This window comes from Tupaia chinensis, unplaced genomic scaffold, assembly GCF_000334495.1.
Source record: "Tupaia chinensis unplaced genomic scaffold, TupChi_1.0 Scaffold000256_1, whole genome shotgun sequence".
NCBI lineage: Eukaryota > Metazoa > Chordata > Mammalia > Scandentia > Tupaiidae > Tupaia > Tupaia belangeri.
This window is the reverse complement of record NW_006159736.1, coordinates 2,696,923-2,704,694: the sequence shown is the minus strand read 5'-3', so window position 1 is coordinate 2,704,694 and position 7,772 is coordinate 2,696,923.

Here is a 7,772-nt window from a genome sequence, read left to right as displayed (position 1 = left end):
ACCAGAAAGACAGAGAGAGACATAGAGACAGAAAGCAAGAAATCACCCTCCAAGGGGGATGGCCATGCTGCAATCCCTTCTCCTCCATTCTCCTCTCAGGATCTTGGGCACGCACACACATACACTCGGCGTGAGTTTAAGCCACTGGGTGGAGGACTCAAACTGTGGTTGACTACATAGGCGTCCAGTGACATAGCCATTACACCAACTGCTGGTCCCATCAGTTGTGCATTTCTTTACTGCTAACATGAAGGGCAAGAATCAACCTTGAAAACAGATGAAGATTTTAGACATTTGGCTGAAAGGAGGAGGGAAATGAAGCATGGCTATATCCCTTTATTACAAAGAAAGATGTGGCCTTAAGAAGATCCCCAAGGGGCCAGCAGATGGCATAGCAGTTATGTCACTAGACCCCACATGGCTGACCACGGCTCAAGTCCTGGAACCGGTGGATTGAAACTCATGCCAGGTGTATAAGCGTGCATGCCCCAAATCCTGGGAGAATCGAGGAGAGGAGATTATGATGTGGCCATCCTCCCTGGGGAGCAATTTCCCTCTCACTGTCTCTCTTTCTCTGGCAAGTGCACAAGCCCTAAGGCAAAAATCTCTAAAAAAAATAATAAATAAATAAAGGAAAGGAAGAAAAAAAGAAAGGTCCCCAAATGTTCCTACTGTAATTGAAGCTGACAAGTTACCTAGGACTTGGAATGGTCAAAAGCTGCAAGAAACATCAGGAATCATTAGAGAGACTACACTGAGCTCTCACAGACCCATTAGGATAGCCATTATCAAAACTAAAATGAACAAACAAAAATTTAGAAAATAGCAAGTGCCATTTTGGAAAATTTTTTCAATGGGAATATAAAATCATGTAGCCATTACAGAAAACAATATGGAGATGCCTCACAAAATTTTAAAAAGATTGGGGCTGGCAGATGGCATGGTGGTTAAGGGTGCTGGAGTCCTACATGGCCAACTGCAATTCGAGTCCTGGACCTGGAAGCTTGTTTTTTCACCACCACTCCCCCAACTCTGTCCCTCTCTGGTCAAATTAAAATAAATACATAAATAAATAAATAAAGTTAAAAAATTCTTTAGAAATTTGTAAAAGGATTTATCATGTGAACCAGTAATTCCATCACTGGGTAGATAATTAAAAGACTTAAAAGAAGGTTCTCAAAGAGATATTTGTACTACCCACATTCATGACAGCATTATTAGTCACAAGCACCAACAGGTAGAAGCAACCTAAATATATGGGGCCAGCAGTTGGGCTAATGGCTATGTCACTGGACTCCCATGTAGTCGACTGTGGTTCGAGTTCCGGACCTGGTGGCTTAAACTCATGCTGGATGCGTGTGCATGCATGCCCGAGATCCTAATTGGAGAATGGAGAAGGGATTGCAGTGTGGCCATCCCTCCTGGGGGGGGGGGGGGGTAATTTCTCACTTTCTGTCTCTCTGTCTCTTTCTGTCTTTCTGGAGAGTGCACACGCCCTATAGCAAAAACCTCTCCAAAAAATAAAAAAGAATGGATAAAGAAAACATGATCTGTAGATTCATTGGAATAGTATTCAGCCTTCAAAGGAAAGAAAGTCTTTACATTTAAAAAAAATTATTATATTTATTTTGCTATAGGGTACTTGCACTTACCAGTGAGAGGGGAAGTGAGAAATTACCACCCCCAGGGGGTGGTGGCCATGTGCAATCCTTCTCTTCCATTCTCCTTTTAGGACCCTGGGGCATGCATGCACACATATTTGGCATATTTTTTCAAGCCCCTGGTCTGAGACTTGAACTGCAATGTCAGCCAACTGACATCCAGCCACCTTAACCTTCATGTCACCAGCTGTCCCCAGGAAATTCTTTGTAAGACTGAATAATGTTATATCATGGATGAGCCTTGAGAATATTATGTTAAGTAAAATAAACCAGTCATAAAATTGCAATACTGTATGATCCCATTTAGACAGATAGCTTGAGTACTCAAATATAAAGTAACAGAAAGAATGATGGCTGCCAAGGCCAGTGGTGTGGGGGGAGAGGTGATGGGGGGCTACTGTATATGAGAATAGAATTCCGGTTTTGCTAGGTAAAAACAGTTAAGAGGATGAGTAGCAGTGATGGCTGCAAAACCGTATGAATGTATTTAATACCAGTGAACTGTACACTTAAAAATGATTAAACTTGGCCCAGCAGCCAGCAGGGAGGTTGAGGCAGCTAGATCCCACATGGCTGAGTTCATAGTTTGAGTCCCAGACCTGGTGAAAAAAACTACTTTGGGTACATGTGTGTACGTGCCCAGAATCCTGTGAAGAGAGTGGAGGACAGATGTGATGTGGCCATCTCTCCTGGGGAGTGATTTTTCGCTTTCTCTCTCTCTGGCAAGTGCATACATACTATAGCAAAAACTAACAAAAGGTTAAACTTGGGGCTGGCCCTGAAGCCTAGTAGATAAGGGAGCTGGATCCAACATGGCTGACTATGGTTCAGATCCCAACCTCAGGCCTTGAAAATGTGTGCGTGTGTATGTGTGTGTGTATAAGCACACATATGTGCCCCAAATTCTGACAGGATGGAGTTGCAGTGTGACTATACTTTATTGTGGGGTCCTTTCTCTCTCTCTCTTCCCCTGTCTCTCGTTATCTGGCAAGCTTATATGTCCCCTGGCAATTAAAAACATTGGTTAAGCTGGTAAATTTTATGTTTTATGCATTTTTCCACAATTAAAATTTAAATATCCAGGGGCCAGCAGATGTTTAAGGCTCTGGACCCCGACATGGCCTACCACAGATCAAGTCCCAGACCTAGTGGCTTGAAAATCACACTGGGTCCCTGTGCATGCATACCTAAAATCCTGAGAAGAGAATGGAGGAGAAGGAATTGTGACATGGCCATCCTCCCTAGAGGGTGATTGTTCACTTTTCCTTACTCCATCTCTGTTTCCAGTGAGTGTACACAGACTATGGCAAAAACCTAAAAATAAATTGAAGAGACACACACACAACAAAATATTTTTAGGAGTAAAAACCAAGGTGTACTACAGTATATATCATTTTCAAGCATTTTTGTGTAAGGGGATGAAAGTCAGCATAATCAGTGTTATTCCTTCCTTTATTTATACATACACACACATACACATTCATATCAAGATCCACTAGAATAACAAATAGAATGTTAACAAAATGGGAGCAGCAGATGGCATGTGGGTTATATTTGCTGGACTCTGATGTAGTCAACCATGGTTTTAGTTCCAGTCCCGGTGACTTTAAATTCACACCAGGCACATGTGCATGTGTGCCCGAAATCTTGAGAGGAGAATGGAGCAGAAGGGATTGCGGCATGGCCATGCCCTCAGGGGGTGATTTCTCACTTTCCTCTCTGTCTCTCAGTGAGTATAGGTGCCCTATAGCAAAAAATCTCTCAAAAAAATAAATAAATAAAATGTAATAGAGGGGGTGAGACTGAGACTTATGTATGTTATTTTAGTTTTGACTTTTGAATTACATAAAAATATTACCTATTAAAAATAAAATTCAGATAGACCATTTAGAAAGCTGAAGGTAAAATTAGGGAAGAAGGTGGTGGAGTAAGGGCTGATTCTCCCCGGCCTCTTGGGGACCTTAGGATTTAGTGGACACATCAACAGTGGCTTTATTCCAAGTATCTATGGTTCCCATTTGTGTCTGGCTAAGCCACATGTAAGATTAAAAGGAAAACAGGGTAGAATAGCCTAAGAGTTCCATGGCAGAAGGCAGTGCAACGATGGGATGAACTGACAAGGCGCAGCATCTTGCTGAGGAAGGAGGAATACAGACCACAGAGAAGTGTGAATGTGCTTGGAGAACTGCATGTTATATGTGAGGGGAATCAGGTTCCCAAGAAACCGTGAAGGCTGCCTCACCTTGGAGGAGTAGGGAAGATAGGACTTGAGGGTTAAAAAAAAAAAGAAAAGAAAAGAAAAAAAAGAGGGGCTTTAAACATTGGGCTAGATACATAGGTGAAGAATCCTGGCATGTCCCGAATGATTCCAAGAGGAGTCAGTATGCATAGGGGTCCTCTCCCACCATGTGGAAATTTAACATCTATCTCATCTAACATCTTGATGGGCCAGCTCTCTCAATGGAAATTAAGTTTACATTCCATCTACAGGAACTTCAAAGATATCATTAAAAAAAAAAAACAGAACTAAAGCAGAAATATTTTTTGGTGCAAAAAAAATTGAAATCCTCTCATGAATTTTTTCATAATATACATTTTCTAAAATACACATTTTTAAAAGACCCCTTGTGTACACTGTAGAATCCTGTTTAGCTTGACTGTATCTTGGTAGACTTGAAATGAAGGATATTTTCTCTATATTCTGCATTTCCCTCTATTCTTTCCCCTGTGCGATGCCAACTTAGCATTTAGATCTGGTGAGGGAAATGTTATTTTTCCTGGAAAACTGTTGTAGGGTTCCACACATTCTCGCTGGATACTTTTCCAGAAGTAGCGTGGCCATGTCTATGGGTATGTGCACTGACAGCTCTGACAGATACTGCCAAATTGTCTCCTAAGACGGCCACTGCAATTAGCACAAGTATATGTTCTTGCCAGCATTATGTGTACAGTCAGACTTTTCTCTATTTGCCAAACCACTGTGGAGAAGAGTAATCTTATAACTTAAATTTGAGTAGGGAGAGCCATTTATATTCTTCTAATGTGAACTGTGTTTTTATATCCATTAAGAAAATGTTTTCCCTTGTTATATTTATATTTATATAGATATGTTATATTTCTCCCAGTTTGTCTTTTGGTTTTATGAAGGTTTTTTGTTTTGTTTTAATTTGCCGGAGGATATGGGCATTTTTTGTTTTGTTTTAATTTGCCAGAGGATATGGGCATACACCAGCGAGAGAGTGACTAGACAGGGGGAGGGGAAGTGAAAAAGCACCTCGCAAAAGGAATGGCTGTGCTGCAATCCCTTCTCCATTTCTCACCCCTTTCAGGATTTGGGGCATGAACCTGGCATGTTTCCCAAGCCACTGGATCTAGGATTCGTTTATTTATTTATTTTTCTAAGAATTATTTTATTTAACTTTATTTATTTACTTAAATTTGATCAGAGAGGGAGAGAGTGAGAGGGAGAGAGAGAGAGAGAAAGTGAGAAAGCAAGCGGCCAGGTCTAGGGTTTGAACCACGGTTGGCCTTGTAGGACTCCAGCACCCTTAACCACCATGCCACCTGCCGGCCCCTGGATTTCAGATTTGAATTGCACAGTTGGCCACGTGGGATCTAGCTCACATAACCACCAGGATATGGGTCCTGTGGTATGTTCTGATGGGCACTTATCCACCTTCCCTTCGTGGTTCTGGTATTCTGTGCCTTGCTTAGGAAAGCTTTCCCCACTCTGAGATTATAGTTTATAAAATCCCACCTTATATTGTCAGACTTGAGTTTCATTCTGGGCAGGAAGCATTAGCCAGATCTTATTTTGAGGAAAGGCAGATTTCTATCAGTTAAGATAATGAAAACATTTCATAAAACTTGGTATTTTTCTTATATATTGGTTCCTCAAAGATATGGCTTTGGTCCCTGCCTCTCTAGGGGACATTTTCAAGTATTTTTCTTCATTGCAACTAAAAATATGTTTACAGAAATACTGCTACCACTGAGCCCATGCATGACAGATGTCTCATGCCGTAGGCAGCCAGGGTTCTGTTCCGGTACCCAGACAGAAACTGTATTTACGGTCTTAACAACAGTCTCCAGTAAATAGACCACGCTGTGTGGGAAAACCAGATTTGAAAGAGGCCTCAGCTGAACTGCCATTGTTTGTCAGATATCGACACAGAACCATTTCTTACAGAGTTGATGTAACAGGTGATGAATACTTTGTGCTATAAGACATCTATTAAGGGAAACTTTTCTAAGGACTTTTTAAGGAATGTTTCCAAAGCAATCGTTTCACCAGCTTCAAAACAGGGCCAGCTTTTACCATCTCACATGATTTAGAGGATCATCCAGAAGTTACTTACCCTAGCTCTGACCTCCATGAAGGATACACCCAGTAGTTTATACTTTTGGGAACAAAACAAAATGCTGTCTGAAAAGTAAAATTTCCAGAATTCCTGATGAAGTTGGGGACTTCCCATTATGGTTAAAATCCAACAACCTATACCTAAGTTATATTCCTATAAACAATGAGTAGAACAATGAATACATATTTTAACCTCCCTGCATTAGAGCTACCCATAGTTTAGTTAATATATCACTAGGTCCCATTACTGCTTCTGTAGAAAACATCTCTGAATCACAAGATGTTCTTTAAAACAAAATTTTTTTTTTTTTTTGGGTAAAGGTGTTTGCCTTAGGATGCATGCACTTGCAGTGGGGTTGGGGATACAAGACAGTAAAAAGTAAGTGAGAAATCACCCCCCGGGGAGTGTGTGTGGAGGATGGCCACACTTCAGTCCCTTCTCTTTCATTCTCCTTCTGGGATCTTGACCACGTACACACATGAGCCCGGCGTGAGTTTTAAGCCACCGGGTCCAGGACTCAAACCGTGGTCAACCAAGTGCAGGTCCAGCAACGTAACCGCTATACTACCTGATGGCCTTTTAAGATTTTTTCAGCAACCTGAGATTAGTCATTTGCCAGCCTAAGTCAGTTCTAATCAGCCAAGACCACCAGTCCTTCAACTGGGGCTGCATGCTTGACCAGTAGACAGACGTTCACTGAGGTAAAAGAAGCTGAATTCCACCTGCAGATCATACAATGTCACAATTTAAAATTACACAATATATGAAAAAACTCGATAATCCGACTACACCTGTGCACGAGTACTTCCTCTTTTCCTTTCACCAATCCCATCTGCCTGCATTCCCAGTTGCCTCCTTTACAATTCTTTAATCAAGAATCTCTGTCAAGAGGCAGATTTGAGATTTTGAAGTCCCGTCCACTCCCTGGGCTGCCTTGTGAACAAAGGTTTTTCTCTGCTGCAAATCTGTGTCTCAGTAATTTGCTAATTCCACTCCGGCAAGCCAGCCTGGCTTGGTAACACTGACAGGAACACAATCTTCACAGATGTGTTTCCAAAGATCTCCATTTCCAAGAATCTCTACCACAAACACAGTTCAAAAAAAAATCTTAAGAGCAAAATATTCTCTTTTCACCCTCCACTGTCCTGTATACCTACCAGGGTATGTGGGCAGTGAAATTCTGCCAAAGAAACGAGAAACAGAGACGATACAAAGATCATCATAAGCTCCGGTTCCTCAAAACCAGGAACTGTAGAGTCATTCGTTTCCCCTCAACACCTCTCCTGGCTCTGCACTCAGGTGATAAAACCCGGACTTCACTCTCAGTGCGATCCCCTCTATCCCTCTGTTGGATCTCCAGGACCACATCTCCATGAAATCATTATGTTTTTGATAACCAATAGCCGGAACACAATCTTTCCCAGACAGAGTTGCCAGATTTAACAAATAAAAATACAAGATGCCCACTTAAATTTGAAGTTTGGGTAAACAATGAAACAATGAATATTCAGCATAAGAATATCCCATGCTATATTTGGGATATAGTTACATTGAATATTTTTCTTTTTTAGAATTATTTTATTTGACTTTATTTATATTTGACTAGAGAGGGGCAGAGTGTGTGAGAGACAGAGACAAAAAGTGAGAAAGCAAGCCGCTGGGTCTGAGATCGGACCACGGTCAGCCACATGAGAGTCCACCGCCCTTAACCACCATGCCACCTGCTGGCCCCTGCACCATTTTTTTTTTT